The sequence below is a fragment of the Zosterops lateralis genome (assembly GCF_965231275.1).
Source record: "Zosterops lateralis genome assembly, chromosome: 6".
Lineage (NCBI taxonomy): Eukaryota > Metazoa > Chordata > Aves > Passeriformes > Zosteropidae > Zosterops > Zosterops lateralis.
In genome coordinates, this window is record NC_139761.1 from 56,597,779 (window position 1) to 56,621,052 (window position 23,274).

The 23,274-nt window shown below is 40.3% G+C and overlaps 1 long non-coding RNA gene across 1 annotated transcript in view; it reads right to left on the minus strand.

The window, feature by feature from the left end:
- The window catches only part of LOC310910338, a 73,591-nt gene extending 61,435 nt beyond the window's left edge, over positions 1–12,156 (minus strand). Inside the window, exons 1-2 of the long non-coding RNA XR_014590282.1 lie at positions 12,099–12,156; positions 10,961–11,023 (exon numbers count right to left, since the gene is read on the minus strand). This is a non-coding gene — a long non-coding RNA (uncharacterized lncRNA). The remainder of the gene's footprint in view (positions 1–10,960; positions 11,024–12,098) is intronic.
- Positions 12,157–23,274: the final 11,118 nt, after the last annotated feature.

Sequence of the window (23,274 nt, forward strand, 5' to 3'; positions counted from 1 at the left end):
CAGGAGAACAGGGAGGGTGTTAGGAAAGAAACAGCAAATAAAAAAGACAAGGGAGAGCCTACTTACATTTGTCACGGCAGGCACCTTCCATGAGTATGAAGGCTGCCTAATGAAGTTAGAATAAGTTCAAGAAATGCCTGTACTGTCCATATGTAGAGCATGGATTTCATCTCACTGGATTTCACAAGCCACTTCTGACAACTGAGATAAGATATGTCAACACTCTTTGCTTGTAGAGTTTTTCACTCTTTTAGCACATCAAATGCATTTTGTATCTTAGTAAAATCTCTTCTTCCTGCTCCTCTGCAAGCATTTTTTCTGAAGGTTAGCTGGAAGTGGTATTAATGAGAGGACTGGAGAAGGGTGAGTGTGGAGCCACACTTTGGGGGTCTATGCTCACCCTGCAGCCACAGGAGCCTGTTCTGCTTCGTGAGCCCAAAAATGCAAAAGGCACTGAAGCACCCACTGCTCCCCAAGCTGGTGCTGCTTGGTTACTGCCCGTCCAAAGCCCCCTCCTGCACAGTGTCACAGCATGAGTGCTAAGTGATAGCCTGAGAAAACAAGTCACACGTGTAGTGCCACGCTGAATAATACCCGTGTGCCCCTCTTATCTCTCCTGCTCCTTTCGTCTGCTGCTGAGAAACCATTAACACACTCAGGGCTCTGAGAGGGAGAACAACAGCAGAGGAGGAGATGGATTTCAGGTGACCTCCTGAACTCTCCCAAGCTGACGATGAGCAGGCACTGGAGTAAACCTGACCTGTTATCCAAGAGCAGCTTCGTAGCCACTGCCTGACTCAGCCTGTGCATACCCCAGTTTTCCAGAGAATTTCTATCCTCTACCTGGCATGGGTAACTCCAGTAAGGGATGGAAGGCAGCCCTGACCCTCATTTCCAAGCACAGAATGACAGTAAACATTTCCCAGGAAAAAAAAATAAAAATAATAATAAATAAGGAGCTTCGGTTTCAGAAAGCAGAAAACACTCTGTAAATGAAGGGAAAGGTAAGAGAAATGGTATGGAAAATTTGGAATTAACTCTAACAACCTGCAAAAGAAAACCTCTAATCAAATATGCACATTTACAAGATGAACGTGTTGTTATTATTATCCAGTTATTGCAACTGAGGCAATAAAAATCTTCATAAAATCTTAAGAACATGTACAAACATTGGACATTTGAGCATCTCATTGGAGAGGGATCTTCAATAACATTAAGCTGTAAATAAAGCCCCAAATTCTAATTAGCTTCCTTACCAAGTCTGAGATTTTGACAAAATGTGAATTTTCTGTAATTCCTCACTATTCCCCCCAGGAACTTTATATTTAAAGGCTGACTGATTTCTGATCTGCTACAATTTTAATACACTTATATCAAAAATTTTCCAGCATTTTCAGAAATTCAAAAGACCCTCAACACCAGAAATATCATATGGTGGCTGCAGAAGATTGCCAGGTCTTAAAATGCTAAAACAGTTGGGTTTTTTCATGCCACTGGATATATTTTCAGTCCAGCAGCAACAGCACACTTCTAGTAGCAAATTCCATATAAATGGAAAACATACAAAGTACACAGAAGCTAAGAATATTCCAACCCTTGACATAGAGGTATGCTAGTTTTCTCATTAAGACTAGAATTATAAAATTGGCAGGTCCTATAAACAAGCATTTATCAAATAGGAATCTGTTTGTGTTGAGTGGGTAAAAGAATTTGTATTTAAATTTTCTGAATGTCTATTTGTGTTTCGTCATGCATTTGGCATCAATCTATAATTAAACTAATTTCTGTAATCAAATGGCAAGAACTATCATGTTTAAAAGAATAGCAAAAGCTGTAAAAGATTCATGATAGCAGAGTTCATTAAAAATGAATTTCAGTCCCACATAAAGCCCCCTGCAAAGAATAATTTCAGTTGTATGCCCAAAGGTTACAGTCAATTTATGCCCTATTTAAGTCATATTCCATGGCACATTTACAGTGCTGATTTAAAATTAAACCAAACACGCAAGGACTTTTCATTTTAACTTAAAGAGCTAATGCTTTGGGAAAATGGTGGAATAACCACCACTGGATGATTTTAAAAGCGAGAGAATCAAACATCTGCCAGGAATGATGGAGATATAATTGATCCCACCTTGGGGCAGAGGGATGGATTAGAAAGATCTTTTGAGGTTTCTTCCAATCCTATTTTTCTTCATTTCCAAGGTGTGGAAATGGGAAAACAAAGAATCACAGAAAACATCTGAACAACTGAAGGAAAAGTAATTGCATAATTGAGACCAAATTGCTAACCGATTGCAACTTCCATGTTACATTTGGATGGGAATTAGCAATAGACAATAACACAGATTAACTGAGACAAGGCAGAGATAAAAATGCCCGGGAAACCAGAACTCCAAAAGCTGCTGTGGAATTGAAGGCAAATGTTTGCTTGCCATACGTGCCCCGTGTGTGTCGCCTCCCAGGAGCCCTCACACAGCTGGGCTTTGTTTGGAAAACCAGCTCGGGTTGTATGGGATGTGTCCTGCCCCAGGAAAAGGGAAAACAAGTCACGCGTTTCCCAGCTAAATCTTCAAGGTGGGCACAGCCCCAGGCACGAATGATGGATGGTGTTCAAGCACATACAAAGGGTGTGTGGCAAGGGAGTATCCATATACCAACCAACTCCTCCTGCCTCAGTCACAAGGGGGAAGGTGTGAGGGCATCCTTTCAAAAATCTTTCACTTCTGCCTCCCTGCAGATCCAAAAGAACAAAGCCTCCTTTCCCTCAGGAAGGGCAAGCCTAAAGCACTTTTTGAGTCTAGAGCTAAGTTCTCAGGACTTATTTTTGGGTTATTTTCCTCTACTAAATTGTTTGATAAGGTCATTGTGCAATTGGCCGGGACTGGAAATTCTTTTGCACTCCCTCCATTTGCAGTCACAATGTATTGCAAGGGTTTCTAAGACCTGAAATTGTGTCACTTGTAATTCCAATCAGTCAAGCTCACAGATTTTTAAGAGCAAGAAATTCAACAGATTATCTTGCTAATTCTGAAATTACTGCACTAAGATCCCAGTGGAAAGACAACCTTAAACAAAAAGTTTTCTTATTCTTGATGTCAAGATCTTGCAGTTATTTGATGACATTTTGAGAAGGAGGTTGTAAGAGGTAACCAAAATTACACATTTAAAAGACATTCAGAAATGCAGAATTTAATTTTTCCTTAGAGCAGTGGGCATAATTAAGACATTTTCCCCATTTATTCCATGCTATATTCAGAGTTCATATCAAGGGAATGCAGAAGCTCAAGGGAGTGTCCCTCAAGAATGAGAGCAGGAGTTCAGAAGACAAATTCCTTTCCTGACTTGGCCATCAGTTCTTTTGGGACAAATCATTTAATGTTATGAAACATTAGCATTTTGAAAACTGTTGTGCTTTTACTCCCTAAGAAGTATAAATGAAGAAAAAGAGTGAAGAATCAATGATACAAACTATATGATTTGATGTGACTTAAGCTTGGGAAATGACAGTTTTCTGCAATCTTTGAGACCATGGAAAATGTGTACAATGAAGGAGTGTGCAACAAAGGTTGTGGAGACAAGGTGTCTGTGGAGAGTCCTACACATGTGGAGCTACAGGGATGCTGAGGAAGGGCTCAGAAGTGAGTTTTCCTGTCTAAAGGAAATGAGCAAATCAACCTCACAATTCCCAGAAGGCCATCAGAATAGTCAGGAAGGGTAGCACAGCACACACACAGGTTTCCCTGTCAGATCTTCAATCTGCCCCAAAGGCTACACTGAAACTGAAGAAGATGAAGAGGATGATGGTGGCAGGCACTCTGAATCATCCAAGATTCATGTACCAAGAACATCTTCTCATGGCCAAGGAGGATTTGCAGAGGTGCTCTAACATAAAGAATTAGGGAGTTGAAGTACAAATGTACTATGTGCTCTTGGACTGTTCTTCACCGTTACTTAGTCTCTCCCCACTGAAACATAAATATGTTGGCAGCATTTTCCTTCTTTTGCCATAGTTGCCACTATGATATCTCCATTACAGTACCAAAGTTAGAGTTAAAAAAAAGGAAAAAAAATCTCTACCAGGTGGCATTAGTCAATAAATACAGAAAAAACAAGAAAAAAGCATCCATACTGCACTGAATCTCTCTCCCTGCCTTTCCTACCTTCATTTATTTTAGCCTATCATTATTTGCACTCTTTGCATAGGAAACAGGCACTGAATACTTGGAAGCAGAACATCTAGGCCATGGAAATGTCAAAATCTGATCAAAAAAGTGAAACTGGCAACGTAACCACAGCTTCTCTCCCCACCTGCCTAATGCCTAACATGAAAAAGAGGGGGAGAGAGAGGATATTGCATTAATGGACATGCTATTGTAGGAACCAAACACTGTGGCTAAAATTATCCACCAAACACAAGCCTAAACTGTAAACTGGTCAAGTAAGAGGGGGCTAATAAACCTTTTCTGTTGGTTGCAAAGTGGAGACAAGTAGTTATTGGCTAGGTGCTCTGCACAGCTGTAAAGTGTGAGGAACTTGGGAGGCATTGTGACTCAGACACTGAGGGATTGAATGCAACTGCATAGTGGTGAATAACTTGTTTGTCGTTCATGTGAATAAAATGTGGAAGTAGATCGATGCTTTTCTCCATAATATGGGTTCTCTACTAAGCACAGTAAATCTCCGTCCTACTACAATGGTGTGAGATCATTCATGCCATTAGTTTCAATGACACTGACTCTATACTGCATGCAGTTTGCTGTTCTCTTTCCTCGCTATAACAAAGCCTGAGAGTGCCAGCTGCCTCTTGAGCCTTAAAAAAAGAAAGAAAGAGAGAGAGAGACTTTTATTTACCATGATTTTGATTGGTTAATTTCTCTCTATTATTTTGTTGCTTCCTCCCCATATGAAAAAATGCATTGTCGTCCAAACTAACGCACAGGAGAAAGGCCGCTCAGTGAACATGCAAAATGTAAATCACCAGCCAGCAATGACACTTTGAACATGGAGCGTAACACCACCATCAGCCTGAGTTTTTACTCCAAATATCACAGATTTTTTCCTGTTTTTCCCCCTTTTGCAGCTGGGGCTACGAGCACAATCTCATCTTCTGGGCTTTAGTCAGGCGGCGCACGCACGCAGCAGTCAGGGTTTTATGAGCGTAGTATTTTAATTGTTGTAGTACATGGTTGGCACCTGAATGAAAGCCAGAGCCCCGCCAGCTACAGATAGGAGCAGGTTATAAAGATAACCATATAACAGAGGCATTTTCAAACCATTTTAATGGCCTTCTCGCTTGGGTGCTGTGTCATTTAATACAGCCGCACTGCTGACACTCCTGCAGGAAGGATTTCCATGGACCTCCTTCCCCTCCCTGCCCTGCCCGAGGGTGCAGCTTGTCCCCTCAATTGTAGCTGCATGCTGGAACTTTGCAAATGTCACACCAAGCTAGGATGCATTTCCTTGAAAAATCAGAGTAGGGGATGACAGCAAAATCAAAGAGGAAAAAGATTATGGCACACACACCTAAATTCAACTCAGTGAGCACATCCCCACAAATATGGTCTTGAAAGGCAGACCAAAAATGTTCAGGTAGAAGACATCCAAATTCTGAGGCATGTTCAAATGCATTGGGCTATACACTTTGTGTTTCACATGATGCCATGGTCCACACTCCTGTGTTCCTGATGTTTCCATAAAGTGTTTTGTGAGACCCTATTGGATAACAAGAACAAAAATGTCTCTTTATCTGCTTGCACTATTTAGAAAAACAAGAGGGGGTGAGACAAAACATACATAAAGCTCAGAAAGTTTGAGAAAACAATAATTTGCGTTGTCACATCAGGCCATCTGGTTAAACTTGGACAAGTTACTACTTCTCTCCATACCCCAGATTACTCAGCTATAGAACAACCTGAAGAGTAAACAGCTACCTTGGCTGCAGGGATGAAGGGGTTAATGTGGAGAAAACACACATTTTACATTAGGTATGCAATGTATTTATACTGTTCCTCATCTCCTGTAAGGACTTGGGCAACACTGAGGAATTAACTTGGAGACCTGGCACTGGTCTGACTACCCCAAGTGCTTGGGTGTGAGCAGCAACAATCCATCTGTTCCATTACCAGCCAGACAAAGCCAGCATTACATAAGAACCACAGGGATATATGGCTTATTAGGAAAATGGTTCCAGAGCCCATTATACGCAGCATTACAGCACTGTATAAATGCACATTAATAACAGCACACAGCTTGGCACGTGTTAGCTTTGAAAATGTGTGTATTTTTCTAATAAATGGTCATGACAGCTTTTTCAAAATTGATACAGCCTTTTCAGTTTGGGGGGAAAAAACGAAGTTTAAAAATCAGCTGTAGAAAAAACCCCACCCTAGATACACATTTTCCCAGCATGCTGGAACAGCATCTCCTGGGTAAATAACTCATGGTTTTTGACATTAGTACATGTTCCAAAGTATGTATTTACCTGATGGACCATAACAGCCATGAAGGAGCCTGTTCTAGTCTACTGGGTAATATCTGATGGATTTTTCTACAATTAGTATGCATGCCACTAAGCATCCTAAATCATATAAATAGTGTACCTTTTTAAAAGCCAAAGTAAAAATTTAGACAATCCAAAACACACAATGCTTTGGACCACAATGCGTGGGTCAGCTAAATAGTTCAGGGGTTTGTAAAATAGAAGCAAGGACAGATAGATATTTTATCCTCAGTTCCACTGTAACATGAGCCAGAAATTTGAAAAAATTAGCTGAATTCTCTCCTGGTGCCAGAGACCCAGCTACCAAAAATATTTCACGGGGTTTTGCAATAACCTCATGGTAACTACTCACTTAATCCACTGGAAAGAGTGAAACTCAAAAAAGCAGCCTCAGAGCACTTTGCCCCTGTGGTCCCCAGGTTCTCTGCAGCTCTGCTGTGGTGCTGTGGGGGCTCACACTTCGGGCTGAAGGGACAAGGTGCCCCAGTGATTTCACCTCCATGCACACAAAAAAAGTCTTGGCGTGTCTCTAAGTGCTCTCAAACAAGGATGAGTTTCACCTCTCACCAGAGAGGCAGGGAAGGAAGAGGCCATTGTAAGACACTCATGCTTTCCCCTGTGCAGGAAGGAGTTTAAAGGGAAGGGGACACCCGTTATCATTCTTCACAGCACTTACAACGGCTACAGAAAGAGTTTGCAGTCCAAAACAAAGGGAAACCCTTAAAAGGGTGTAACCTTTTCCTTTGTTTATTGGCTTGTGTCTTTTTGCTTCATATGCTGTTGTTTGGTCACCTAAAGAAATCCTCAGCTAAAAAAAAAACCTGCAGGCTTCACCTTTTCTGATGACAAAATATAATCACTGAAGAACGTTTTTTTGGTGTTATTTGTAGAAAGCCCCATGGGATGCAGAAGGTTAAAGCTAATGTCTGGCCCTAATATTTGGTGGTGAAAATGAAAATGCCACGTTTCAGGCAGCTATTCATGCCATACATCCCCACATAACTTTCAGGTAAACATGCCATTACTATCCCAAATTGTATTTTGAGTGTAAAGAATTAGTATTTCCATATAAGCTACTGCTATATATGAAATCCATTACTATCTGCCAATCTATGGTCTATGCTCCATTTAAGTTCCACTTAACTCCCAATTGAGAACCCAGAGCAGGCTTTATGCCTTCTCTAAGCTCTATTTGAGGTGTGAACTTAATCCAAAGAATACAATTCTGCATTCTCAAGCTTTTTACCATATCCCCAGTACCCAGAAAACCAAATGGGATTAATTGTATACATAACAAAACAAACAAATCAGCGAATGGGAAAGATGTTAACAGGGACAGGCTTTTCCTAACTTGTTTAACTTAGGTAAGGAGGACACATTACTTTTCCTAGAGCCCCACCATGACTCTGCAGCACTTCCAGATAGATCCAGTGCAGCCACATGAGATGTTTAAAAGCACAACTGCACTGCTCTCCTCCTCAAGCCTCTGAAAGTACTTTACACTGAGCCTGAAAATCCAGCCAGCAATCTCAATGTTCAGTTCCTACTCCAGGACATGGCTTTGTGTGGGTTTACAGGCTTAAATAAAGTTAATTAATAGCAAACTCAATTAATACCATTCCTATTAAAGCCTTTCACAGGTATCTTCATGTATTTCCACACCATTTTCATTTTTTGCCACCAAATATTAGAGCCAGACGTTTGTTTTCACCTTCTGCATATTTTTTCCTTAAAGATCTAATGTCTGCTTGAGTTATTGTAACTTCTGCTAGTGAAGTAAAGTAGATATCACCATGCTACTTTACAAGAAACTCAATCTGAGTGAAAAAATTGATGCATACATGAAAATCCCTTCAGAATAAACCTTTCGAAATACTAAATTTGTATTAACCATATGAGTATCTCCAAATCTACACTGAGGAGAGAAAAAAAAAAGGCATCTCTACTACCTTTAAAAGAAACTGTCAGTCTCATAAGTTGTTTCTGATTTATCAGAGAGGAATGCAACTGGCGTGCTGCTCCTGCTTTATGACCTTGCAAGACAAATTTTCACTGCTCAAAACTAGTGCAAATCCTTTCTGCTCTGCCTTTCTCAGCTGTCACTGACTTTTGGTCTTCTAAATAGTGAATTCTTTGAAGTAAGAGGGATGTTGTTCAGAGTATTCAGAATCTACCCACAAACATCAATACAATATTTGGGATTATCATAGTGAGAGGCCAAGAATTAAGAAACTCAGAGGGAAAATGATTGACTCAGGATATTTTTTTTTCAATATATTCATGAAAATTTTCATCAAAAATAAAGAGCACAAAAAGCAGATACATAACTGCAGTAAAATATTGGCTATGAATATCTCTCTCCTCTGGGTGCCTGAAGAATATCAGGAATAAACCTCAACTGCTGCAACACAGACCAGAAGAACTGATTTGAATGTAAAGGCTCCTTTCTGACTGGAAACTATTACCTTTAGGTTTCATTTCAACAGGTCCCTAAAGGGAAGCAAGAAGCCCTTTCCTTGTGCACAGGCTTTGCATGGGCAAAAGCAGCCTGGACTGAGCACTCAGTGCCACATGTGACAAAGCACTTCCACCTGGATCCTGGGTAGAAAGGACCTTTCCCAGTTTGCTACTGGCCTGTGTTGGGCTTATAAAGCTGCAGCTGGTTTTGCTGCAGGCCCCTCCTGTTTCTGACAGGCCTTTGCAAGCAGACACATTGTCAAGGTTTTTATTTTGCTCCCAGAAAAACCTCAAAACAAACAGCTCTGGTAACAGGACTGCGAGCTGCAGCAGAGGAGAGGCCACTTGCAAGGTTAAATTCACGAGCTGCACCCCTGCAGCAGCCAGGCAGATAGCAGGGAAATTATAAATCACAGCATTTTTTTGTCACAGGGGTGTACTGGTGAGAGGGAAATGAGGACAAAAGCAAACATCTCAGTTTAGAGTTTCTGGAGATTTCATTAATACAATACATACTAAAATCAAAGAGCAATTCTTTTGACAATCAATACTTCTAGGTCAGTAAGATTTTTTTGGATGAATGCTAGATTTGGTTGAGTTTAAGTCACAACATTTGATTAATCTATTTTTCTCCTTTCACAGAATGATTCAACATTCAAAAAACCCCATAAGTGGAAAGTGATTATCCACTCAAATTAAGAACACATATCTTATTTGTCAATGAAAGCTCTGTCACTTTCTTCAGCTCCACATGATCATAATGACTCTGAGCAGCCTGGTGCCACCCAGTTTTCACCCAGCAAATACATTTTCTTTAGTAGCGCCCTGAAGTTGGGATACCACAAATATTTCTGCTTATCAATCAGAGCTTCCAGCTGGTCCATTGCAATTTAATCCTGCAAGGAGCTTGCTTAAGACACTGCTGGTCAAATGCTCCACATCATCATTACAGGTTTCTAGTCATGTTTTCTTAATAAAGGATACTGGCATTGCTCACTCTGAACTCAGAACAATTGCCAGCAACTTGAATTTGCAGCACATTATCATTATTTGCTTATCTATTTATCATTTAGGCACTTTTTTTCATCATCTCAAATCCTTCATTTTAGAAAAGGAACTGCTGGGTGAGGGACCATTTGTGGCTGGGGGGTCAGGGAGTGCTCCCAGTTTGTGCCACAGCTTTTCTCTGTCAGCTCCAATAACTGACACAACTTCCCTCCCACAGAACCTTTGTGAGAATTCACTAATGTCTGAGGTAGGAAGCTGCTATAGAACGGTTGACATTTTCAAGCTAATTTTGGGTTTTTTAAATGCTAGGATCCATGAGATCCATTTCTCACACTGAAAGAGATCATTGCAAAGTGCCAGATTCTATTTTTATTGCAAATTCAAACTGTTGCCTGCATCAAATTCTTAATTTTGACTGAGCTGCAGACCGAAGGGTGAAGCAAAAGAAAACTTGTGGTATTAAGTTAACATTTCAAAAAAGTTAAGTTCACCAATATGCATTGGATGTTTATGTAGAGAAAAGTTAAAGGCCATTAAAGAATACTCTGGGCTAATGTCTGAAATATTTTAATAGGGTTTTTTTTTTAACGTAGAAAATATTCCAAAAACTCCCCTTCCAAGAGACTAAAAATAATTTGAAAAGCACACAAGTTCATGGAGATCTCTAGGAGTAAGATGGTCAGATTTATGTGTCCCTTTTATGTGGAAAGCATGTTATTCAATGTGATAAGTATATTTAATAACAAAATAACTGCTGTCCACTCAATATTAAGAAAATATTCTCATCACTTACCTAGTTCTATGTCCTTTGCATATCTTTGTGCCATCACAAGATAGAGATAAGGTGATGGGTGGGAGAAAAAGCAGCCAATTTTTCATGTGTGATTTCCCCTCACCATCCTTCCTGGCTGTCATTAATAGCCTCCATTGTCTATCTTAATCTGCTCTGTGAACTCCTCTGAAATACAGGTATGGGAGAAAGCAGCAATTTACCTGTAACTCAACCAGCTGCCTGCAGCAAAGTCACACAGTTACATTTCAGAGAGCAACCTGGTCCTGCAGGAGGGGAGAGAGAGAGGGAGATGGGGATCAGGAGAGAGCCAGGGAGCAACTGTGTGCTAAGGTAACACTCTCTCCCCTCCTTGTGGTCTCAAAAAGTTCTTGCTGTCTGAAGGCATGAATGTGAATCTCACACAGTTCTTCATCTTAGGATAAGTCTGCCCTCAAAGAGATGCAAATCTAATGGAGTTACTAATAGAATGCAATTATATCTCAGAATTTTTTCTGCAAGGTGCATTTGAGCATTCATGTATAAAGTGCAGGGAAGATGCTTGCAAGACACATTTCCTTAAGAGCAACAAATAAGTACATTTGGTATCATTTGCAAGAGCAATTGCCAGATATTATATCATTAAGAAATTATTTTCCACCATGAGATTTGCACAGACAATTCCTCCTTTAATCTCCAAGCTGCTGTCGAGCTCTTGGTAGCTGGTGTAGGTATTCACTGAATTATGTAAAGCAAATTTTCAGGTTTATGCCAGTTCCCATTGGCAATCACCTACATTAACAGTGAAAGTGGCTTTTGGTACCAAACTGAGCAAGGATGACTGAGATGATAATGACTTATAGTTCCACTCACAGCATTCTGAATAACACTGGCAAGTGCAAAAACTAACACTAATGCTGGCAAAGCAGAGGGGACGCATCCAGGGTTCAGCATTTTTAATTACAAAAGATTCATTCATCTAGTACCACACACCAGGATTACATTAGCCCATCTTAATTACCCATTTACTTCACATTTTACTTGATTATTTTGTGGCTACAGGTCTAAAGGAGGATGCAAGTTCCCTGCTCTAGGGAAGGAACAGAGGAAGGGAAAGCTGAGAAAGCAGCACAATGTTTGATACATGACAGGTTAGTCCCACGGGTTTAGGAATTTGTTTTAGCTGCAGGCAAACACCCTCAGCACAGGAAACAGCAAGTTTGCAATGGCACTTGTGCTTTTTCTAAGCAGCCGGGCCAAGTGCAGGAGCGTGAGTTATTAGCAGAGGAAACTGGATTAGGAAACAGAGATGCACAAGGTTATTTAGGGTAAACAGTAGGAAGAACCTACTAAATAACTCACCACATGGCAGTGAATTCATTCCAGCACATCAGCCCTAACACAGGCACTAGAATTCTACCAGTACAGTCAGAAAACAAACAGAGAGCAGATACTGTCAGGAGTCAGAGAGGAAAGGAACAACATTCCCTGTTAAACAGCCCATGATGTGCCCACAGGTCAAATACCACAATTTTGGTTTCCCCATGTTATAAAATGCAAAATGGAAAAAAGGAAGGTAATAATCATGGTCAAGGGAATAGACCAGCTTCTACACAATGAATAACAAGATAGTCTGAGAGTGCTCAGCTTGGAAAACAGAGATTTATGAGGAACATGTGGTTAAGATCTCCAAGGTCATGATGAGCAGCAAAAAATTACTACAGATAACTACCAATACAAGAACTAACAAATTAGTCTTGAGGTGACAAATCTAAGATTGATAAAAGGCGATATTTCTTCATACATAGCATTGTTTAAGCCAGAGAATTCCTTACCACAGGACAAACCTATGGGTGCGTGGTCAAAAAAAAAAAAAAGTAGAAAACTTTGAGAAGTGAAATTTCTAATATTTCTTGTTTCTGCACTCAGGAGGGCATTCTGAATATAGTGTTTCACTAGTACACCTACCATCTTCTTTTTCTCCTCCACTATGAGACTCAGAGCACTACACTGGGGTCACCTCTGCTCCCCCTCTGCACATCACTGGTATGCACATCTTGGAACCCTGAAATTTAGACATTTGACTTTCAACACTTTAAATTCCTGCTGGAGAATTTGAATAGATTAAAGCCAAAGACTGAATCTTCATTATTCCTGTAAGTTTCAATTAACTCACCAAGATTTTCCTAGGAGGTATTAGGGAAGGTGTCTTAAACAAATAAATAGTTGAATTTTTACAGCACACTGGTGGAGTTCCATTAAATGTTGGTATTTGGTATGGCCAGTGACTCAACAAATAAATAAAATCAGTTCCATGCAAAGAAATTTTTACATTTGTTATATTTTTCTTCTGCTAAAACAAAGACTAAAATGTTTGTGCTCCAAGTGTCACATTCCACAAAAGACATTATTTTCAGTCCATTGTAAAAAAAAAAACAACAAAAAAGAACCCAAAGAAAATTGAGGGTTTGACTGGCAAAGCTACTAAACATTGGAGCTGCTCAGTGCATTCATCAATTTCTGTTATGAAAACTACTCAAGTCTTTTCATCCTCTCCTCTAACCCATCAGATCCTAAATTTAGCAGACCCATGACCCAGCAAAATGCCTTCACTTCCTATGTTTTCCTGTGGTAACTCTACTCAGCAGCAACTGTGGTAGGTATTCTCCATCTGCCTCATAGCAAAACTAAACCAAATCTTCACTGGTTGTACTTTTTAACCTTCAGGACAAGGATGCCTCTGCTTAGGACAACAGTGTAGGAGCTGCTGCCCCACAGCACCCTGGAGGGGAGGATGATGGAAGGGAGAAGGAAAGAAATTCCACTTTGTCATGCTGATACCCATCTACTTCAAATATTTACATTGTGGGACGAAAGTTAGAATTTGCAGCTCCTAAAAAAGCATCCTTGTAAAAAGGACACATATTCCTTCTTAAAAATCCACACGCTTTCCTTGATAACTTTGTATTTACAATGAAATAGATTTAGAAAGAAGAATCAAATGTGCCTTAACCTCGAATACCACTGACTTGGTGGTCACCTGCTCTGCTGAAAATCAGGCTCATTTCCACCTCCCTGCTTGATTCCAGTGCATTGAGCCATGACCTCCCATTTGCCAGAAAACATTTCCTACACACTAACCGTTGGTATTTGATTTAATTTATAAATGAATTTTTGTTAGGCCAATGGATCACTGCCTCTCCTCCACTGTGCTAGAGATAAAAATTGTTGACCCAGTCTCTGTGCAGCCAAATACAATGAACCTCAGTGTTAATGACACCAGGAAACTCAATGCATGTTCTGGATTATTGCAATTCCAGTTCAGCAGCTTCACATAATTTCTCAGACTCAAACAACCGAATTCATTATGTGGCTCCATTCATAAAAGCCTGCTGCACTTCATTCTGGTCGATATCTCAGGGCCTGGAGATAAGATACTGATTTAAAGGACTCTGGTCAGATCTGCATGAGCAGTTTTTATACTTGACAAAATGGAAAGGCAACAGCCAAAGAAGCCTTTTCAGACACTTCTGTCCCTGCCCCACCTACGGATAATATGATCCTGTGAGGACTGGTAACAATTAGTTTAATAGGAAGCAGGAGAAACAATTGCCATTGCTCCACCTCCTAAACTACTGCGTTACAATGTGGTTCTCAGTATCTGGAGTGTTTCACAGATAAATTGTTTATTTATTTAAGTCATGATTAAAGCAAAGCATTCTATAAAACTAGAACAGCGGGTGAGAGGAGGCAGCCTGGTCTCTTTTCCTCAGAGTAAGGATATCTTCAGAATAACTGGATGTCTTTAATCAATGCTTAAAATGGACTCTCCCAAAAATTTATTGCAAGGTTTCATTTTTTATTCCTCTTTCTTTTAGGGCACAGGTTGTGATGGTGAAGATCAATATATTGCAAGCACATCCCAAAGCATGTGTTTTAAAGGCAAGGAGACACAAATCCTTCAGTCTCATTGAAGCACACACGAGCTGGCAGGAAATGAAGGAAATTAACATAACCAGCATACTCTTGAAAAAGCAACACGTACATGCCCACATAATTCTCATAGCCTTTGCTGCAGGGAGCACCCTTTTTCCTGACAGCTCCACTGGGGTCTACCTGGAAGCAGCCCTGGCTTGTAGAGAGGAGAGTCTGCCACAGCACCACGGGCTGCAAGGCTCTGAAGAGTTTAAATAAACTCGATTTCACACTGAGCTGTTCTCCCTGCAGGCTATGTACAAACCTTTATCTGAGTTCCCACCACACCTTTGCCTGGGAATGGTTTGCTTCCCCCTCCCCGGGGTCATTTGATACAGAGCCCCTGCTTTATAAATACAAACACCCACGCCTTCATTATCCCTGTGCTTTGCTTTCCTCGGGGCTTGCAGTTCCCTCTGTCCCAGAGATAAGGACGTGGTGCTTCAGTGTGGCTGCACAACCCAGGCCAGCAGCAATGCAAACCCCAGAGGTGTTGGGTGAGGAAGTCACCCAGATCCCTGGCAGCCCTGGAACTCATCCCCACCTCCAAATCTCCTCTGGGGCTATACCTGCCTTATTAAATGGAGACATCCTCACCTGCCTGGAGGAGACCTCACTTGCCCCCAGCTAGCCCCATCCTGCTCTTTCCAAGCCAAAGTGTTATAAAGTCTTGCACTCAGCATGAACAGAAGCTTTCAAGACAATGACAGATGCAATGGCTTTGAATTCTCAGGAGAAGGTTCCATTAGATTTCCTTCTGAGCTAACCCAGGTCACATTAGCCCAAGTTGAGAGCATTGCTTTCAATAATGCTGAAATTTTTCCCTTTAAACTCCAAAGTGCTATTAGTTTTAGACACAGAATGGAATGATCCTTGGCAAGAGAGTCCATAAAACTCATGTTCAAGGACAAAAAGCCAAAGGGAAGATGAATTGCTGGAACTCTGGAGGCTGAAAATTTCAGGCTTTCTGTGCCAGCAGGCACTGACCCTCAAGAAAGTACCACATTTGACCTGAGGCTGTGGAAAAGCTTCCAAAATTGAGTGACGGCACTGGGCTTGTGGGTGCATGATTTGAATAGAAGTGTGTGATATCACAGGGTGAAAACTTAGAATTTAGGGGTTTAGTATATAGTAGTACATGTGAAGCAATATGGAGGATTTGGGGCCTTGTCTAAGTCCTTCATCACCTTCTTCCTTCTTCTTCACGGGTTTGGGTGGTTTTCTGTAATTGGTCAATGGAGTCCACATTGCAGACTTCAGGTGGTCAGTTATTTGGTCTAAAGTAAAAATAATTTAGGTGGCATTTCATAATTGGACGGATTGTCCTTGAAAAGACCTTGTAGAGATAGAGAGACGTTCCATTGTACCTCCATTCTCTACCTTGTTAGCCAGAGCTCACAACTCTGAGGCTGTACTGGAGATAAAAATTAATAAACGCTGAGTCCGAACAAAAAACTGTGACTCCTGTGTACTAATCCCAGCTCCAACATGAAGAAGGAAAGAAGATCAAGAAGAAGAAGAAAAGAAGATAAAAGCTTCACATATTAATGGTGTCCTTTGTGAGGGTCAAACTCACCACCTTCAGAATGAATCACAGAACAAAACTGGATGCTGTATTCCAGTCAGCCCCAACAAGGCCAATAATTTGAATTGTAATCACCCAGACACAAATTTACTTCCTGAGAGTTTGGACACCTCTTCTCAGAGAGGATTGGGGTTTTTTTAGTGCATAGAAGAAAAGGTGAATCACCAAGCAAGCAGAGCTGTCCCTTGCAGGCTCTCAAAGTTCAGCAACAGAAGGAAAGGTCATCTCATGCATGAGAGTTATGCAGAGCTTCAAGACTTTAAATAGAAAAGAGGTTATGTAACCCTGGTGCCCAAGTGCTTCCTCATGACAGGCCCTCACAGCCAAACCATCAAGGTTAGGAAGTGTTACCTATTGCTTTTAAGGATTTTTTTTAGTCACATTGCAATTATGTCAACAGGTAAGGTATAATAGTAGATGGATTTTTTTGTGTGTTTTACAACAGGAGATGCAAACACCAAACTAATTTTCATTCTATGGTTTGTGATACAGTAACAACATCATTCTGAGAAATGTTTATTCTGCCAATCAACGCAGCAATTGGAAGTTCCTGTTGCTTTTCCACTCTGCCATTTAGAAGACAGCACAGCTGGATTTTAGATGACTGATATTTAGAAAAAAAGATAAGCTGATAGCATCAATTCCTGAATTTTATAAAACTACATAATCAGTCATTGCATTTTACTGGAAATTCTTCTTGTTGTCAGTTAAAAAAATCAAGTCCTCCCCACAAATCTAACATAAGAGTTACCTTAAAAAATTCTACCGTGTTCAGACGAGAAGTGCATCTCTCCATGGTTGAAGCATTCAACATTTATCTTCACAAGCTACATTCAGAATTTTTTTTAGGAAGTACCTTATCACTATAATAACATGAGATTAAATAATTGAGAAATTCACCCTAGAACCAAAACAAACCAGAGAGTTTACATATCCACTCAAACTGAAATGTCAGATTTCGCAAACTAGAATAATCCTTCAGTCACTCTTAAAAGACTTATTTTAGGATGGAGATACATTCAATGCATTTCTGACTCAGTGCAGCTGGGTATTAAGTCTATAATCAAAGTGATTATTATGATATGATGCATACCTAATGCACTGTGGGCCAGACACCTAAAGAACATTTTCCTGGTGAGAAACAATGTTAAGTCCTTCATGAGCATCTTCAGGTCTCCAATGAATTCCCAGTCTTAAGGAGTTATCTGAGGTTGAAATATACATTCATTTCAGCAGAAGTAAAAGAGATATGAGCAGATTTGAGCATAAAAATCTATCAATCTGTCACTGATGGTCACTTTTTCTCAAGAACAGCTGAGGCAATGACTCAGAATCAGCTAAGGTGAGTCATTCTATCCTTTTGAAAGCTCTTGCAATCTGGGGCAGGGGGATTGGAAAGAGAGACAGGAGAGAACACTGACAATTTATCACCTCCATGGGCCATCAAGGAATCCAAGTTCAGTCCATGGCTGCATGCATAGGAAAAACCTCTGCCTTTATACAGGAGAAAGCAATTGGTAACTACTGGCTGAAAAAAAAAAAAAAAGAAAAAATATTGGCAAACTCAAGAACTGTCTTTACAGTATTCTTTGCATACCTTACATTTGTTGAATGGTTTCCAAAACTAAAGCTTTCCCATGGGAAGGCAAAGAAACAATAGCAATTTCTTCTGAATGAAGCTCTCCTAAAGCCAAAGAGTAAACATACAGTATGTGACCTGAAAGTTTGCTTTTAACTGTACAAGTGGCTAATTACATAACTAATCAAAATACCTTCAAAAGTGATTCCTAAGGGAAGGCTTAAAAAAAAAAAAAAAAAAAAAAGAGAGAGAGAGAAAGAGAGAGAGAAAAAAAGGAAAAAGCAGAAGGGAATGAAAAAATTAAAGCAGCCCATCAGAGAGATGGTGATTGATAACTCGTTACACTGTATGAACTTGTATGTGTGTGCACATACATTGAAGTTTAATGACATTCAAATATTTATTGCACCTCTGCACAGGGCTGTGTAGCTCCCAGGAAATCTGCATTCTACCTGAGATGCCAGTGCAGGTTGAGGAGATGGATCCCTACGTGACATGGCTCCTGTTCCAAGAGAGAACATGAGCTCATGAGGTGGCAGCCACGGAATGTGTTTGCTGCATGTCCTAGGCACACTTCTTGACATCAAACAGTGAAAGGGTTTGAGCTTCAAGACTGATTTTGAGAGGTGGATATGCTTGCAGAATACAAATTGTGTCTTGAAAATTAGTGGGGTGGAGCAAAATTTGTTTGTTTATTGTTTCTATCTGTACATGCACTCAGCATCTCATATGTGTTCTCCATAGCCGTGTAATATGTGGAATTAAACCCAAGCAGAGGCTTGGTTGGTATTTTGAGGCACGTGTATTAAAGGCAGACAGGATTTTAAATATTTATGTGCATAGTCCATGCAAGTGTTGAATTACATGACAACAAAACTCTCCATTTCTGTGCAAAAAAAATGGTTGCAGATTTAGATGTCTCAAGTTTTGTCCCACCACCACCGTTCCTTGTGTGCTGAAGGCAGGATTAGCTCAGGCATTCCCTGACCCCTACTGGCAGGGCTGGCCCTGATTTCTGCCTATGGAAGAAAATAGAGGGGGGGAAATACACTTCATGGCTTTAGGAATGCCAAGAGGATCGTAGAAGGAATTTGAACTGGTAGAAAAATATGTTGCAGGTAGAAAAGCCTTCTCTGGAGACCACAGCTGGAAGTGTACAAGGGAGAAAAATTGAGTTGAGATCCTCTTTCAAATCCTCTCCTGATCAGAGGGATCCACCTGAGGATCCCCACTTTATTTACCCACTGCTATAAGAGATAAATTCAGCTAATGTAGACATAGCTCAAGGAACTTTCACCTTGCTGCACACACGGTGTCAAAAGCATCCACAGAGCCCCAGGAGCTACTGGGGAGAGGCCCTGGTGCTCACCTCATGCTGCTCCATCACCCACACCAGGCTGGGCCGATGAAACTCTGCATGGGGAGAGTTCTGTGCAAGGGAGGCCAGAGAGAAACCTGGAGAATCCTCCACAATGCAACGATTGCTTCTGCTCAGGGAGAAGAGTTGTGTCAGGAATTCTGCAGGAAATTGTGCTCAGTAAATTGATCCAAAGATCCCTCCTTTTCACACTCTTATATGGAAGGGGATCAGCATGGAATGAGATCCACTGACTTCTGCCCAAATCAGCCTCCCCTTGCTGGACAAATGGACAAGGCACAGCTTTGGAGGCAGCATCTCCTGGAGGCAGTCAGAGAAAAACAGCCCAGTAACTCCACATTACCACAGCTGAAACAAGCCCTGAAGCTTGTTATCTAATTAAATGTTATTATATAATTAAATGTTATCTACAATGTTGACAGCAAGCTAAAATTTATACTTGAGAAGATATTTTATTCATATTTAGACAATTTTTTCAAGGAGCTACCGTGAATGAGTTCAACTAGAATTGGGCAAATTTTTTTTGTTTTGTTTTAATGAAAAGTCAACAGATTTTCCAGTAGGCATTAAAAGAGAAAAAAAATCCTATTTTTGATCATTCTATCCCCAGAACAGCAAACTAAACCATATCAATACCCACCTTAACTGGAATAAATCCATCTCCAGTTACTGAAATGAAGTGAATGTTTTTCTATGGGACAGTTATTTACTAAGGGGTAAGGGCATTTAAAATCCTAACTAATGCATTTGCCTTGCAAAATCTGTTTTGGATTATTTCACAACTAGCTGATCATGTACATTTAGCTGGAAAATATACAGCTCTGAAGAAAACTATGAGGGGAAACCTGGAGATGTACAGTATAATTATGAAGGCAGACTTGCCAGTACCTCCAACAGAACAGTCCAATGTCAATATTCTTAATGAACTGCATTTGCTTCCACATGTGGCCAAAAAAAAAAAGAAAAAAATATTTTTAAAACCTATTTATGTCCCAAAACCAAATCTTCTAGACTCATCCCCCTCACCCCCAGACCAAGGAGGTCTCTATTAGATATATCCATCTTTCTGAGCAAATATCAAATCTCTTAACTCTGGGTTAACTAGCAGACATTCCTCATTTTCTGACATAATTCTGACTTTGTATCGACTATATTTCCTGCTAGAAAAAAAAAAAAAAAGTGTAAAAAATCATTTGGGAAATACATTTGTTGTCAAGACAACTTCCAGCACTGAATGTTCAAACTCCAACAGATCAGATTTTTCTGAAGGTTTCTTTTCCAAGTAACAGAAGGCTTTGCTTGCAGCATCTCCAGATGCATCTTTTTGCAAAATCATAGAACCCTTAAGGTTGGAAAAGGCCTTTAAAATGCTCAATTTCTTGCTGCATCTAAAAAACCACTGCTCAGGCATGATCTCCTCTGATGCCAGGAGACTTTGCTTCCCTGCTAGGATAGAATCTTTTTTGCCCTGCTGAGTACCACATTCTGAACCAAGAGCAAATCAGGAACAGAATCTCAACACTATAAATCAAGTAAGGTGGAATATTTGTGAGTGGAGAAAGCAAAAAAAAAAAAAAAGCCTGGGAAAATTCCTCTGGCTTTAATGGGCCTTGAATTTCACCAGTTTTTGTTTCTGTCATGGTGCTTAGTTCATCGGAATTAGGCAAGCTACTTAACTTCAGAAGTAATAAAGAGTTTTGAATATTTAACTCAAAAGCTTTGCTCTCCCTGTTGTGTGTGCGGCCACGCATGTTTTACCTTCTGGAGCCTGCCCACAAAAATGAAGGAGGGAATCACACTGGAAACAAAAACAAGGGCAAAAATAAAACACACTGTCTGTACTACAGCCCTGGGCAATGCTTCCTGTCTCTGAGTGACCCACTGCAGTCTCCTTGCCAGGGGTGCACAGGATCTGCATCCCCCTCACCCGACGTTTTTGGGGAATTATTTCACATCCTCCCTCTGCAGCCTCTGAACTTAAGTGACGCGAGATAAACTTTATCAGAATCCATGTTGACCTTCCTCTCTTTTGAACTCTGAAACATTGATTAACTTGTAAGTTATGTAGCAGAGGGACGACTTCAATAACACCCTTATGGGTACTTTCCTCCTGACTGGCTATTTCAGCACTTGTAACTCTTTAAAAGCGATTACAAGGGCTATAACTTACTGCCCTCTTTCTTCCAGCTCGTGAAAACGGAAAACCTTGCCCTGAATATTAAGAAAAAGGTGATTCATTTCTTGTAAGCTGTTAGCTGCTTCCTGAGAGGTGCCACTAGCAGCTGGTTGCAAAGAAGTCACTGAAGCAGGGCTAGCCAGCCACACAAAGAAAGCAGGTTGCTGGACTCATTCTGAGCAGTTTTTTTAGGAAGTCCTAGAAATCACCAAAATAAGGTGCTCCAGTATTAAAAAAAAAAAAAAAAAAAAAAAAAAAAAAAAAAAAAAAATCCACAGCTGTAATTCAGAAACAACAAAGCCTTGAATGAAAAAAATAAAATTAAAAAAAAAATTTTTTTTAAAAAAAAAAAGGGCAGAAGAAAGTATCCATACCAATAATCAGCACCTGTAGCTGTGCAGGCACATAGGATTCCACCATTTCCACCTTCTGTTTTTGTCATACTCAATTCCATCTTCTTCATCCTCTCCATCTCGTGTATTTTTATTTTTAAAATAAAATAAAAAAACATCCTGCTATTTTTATTTTTTCCTACATAATGAAGACTCCTTAGAAAACTGATTTAGTGCCTAGGTCCAGCTATCAGGTACCTATTTCTATGAGGTGCAGACCAGAGGTGTGACCTGCTGGATCCTCCCCAGCAGCTCCAAATTATCAGAATCATAGAGGATAATTCACTTCCTATCTCAGAGAAGGGCAGCAGGATTTCTCCCCAGCCTTACAGTTCAATCAAATCCCAGCTCAAGAGTTCTGTTTTATACCCTGTTGAGAATCAGGGATGCCAATGGCACTGCAGCAGCCCAAATCTGAAGAAACCTCAAGTCTGCACTATTTTGCTGAGGAACTGGTGTGTTGTTCACAGCACCACAGATCCTTCAGCAATCTCTGGTCTCACAAAGGTGCCAGGTTGATGGGGGAGAGCTGAGAAGACCCAAACACAACCAGCTGTAGCTGCCCTTCCAAAACACTTCAAAAGATTTACATGCAAGTTATCAATTCACAAATATTACACTCAGGGTCACCATAAACTGTGTTCCCATTCTCACGGTGCTGCAAGCTTGTTTTTAAAGAATTCTCTTTCCTTCTGCAGTTCAGCCATTTCTACCCTAGTGCCTTTTAGTCCTGCCTGGTAACAGAGTTCAAGAGATAATTCCTTGCTAAGAAATCAAGCCAGAATGAATAATGCCACCAGTGTTATTTATGTAGGGACAGTACATTCCCTGGATATTTCCACCAAAATTATTTCAAAGTGCTGTTTTGATATCCCTGTTGCTCTAATGAGCAGGGTCTTGTGTTCACAACTAAAACATTAAAACAGTGTAACATGTACAGAAGCTTTTACAGTGCCAGCATCACAGCTAATAGGAATCAGTACAAACACATTCTTTTATTGTGACATTACATTTTTGGAGTTCAATGGCCCTTATTATCTCTCAAGGCAAGATGAAGCTTCTCATGATTGACCATGTGCACAATATGACAGCAGAATCAAAGGGAGGTCAGTTATCTACACCCAGTGGCTTCACCCCATCACTCTATAATTACATTTTTTTTTTCCTTTGGAGGATGACTCAGGGAAACAGGGTGATGATACAAGGTAAAAGAGAAAGCAAATAAGATTTTCACAAAAAGCACTAGATCTTTTATACTATTACAAATATTTTCACAGTGTCAGGTGTCATGCTAGTCGTGTCAGGGTCAGGTGGTTCCTAGCTACAAAATAGCACATTTCAGAAACTCTTCCACTGAGTTCTGAATTTTACCTATGGCCACAGAAGAACACATTAGTTGACTAACATGTGGTAGGTTTGGGCTAGATTTTTTTTTTTTTTTTCCATTACTGAC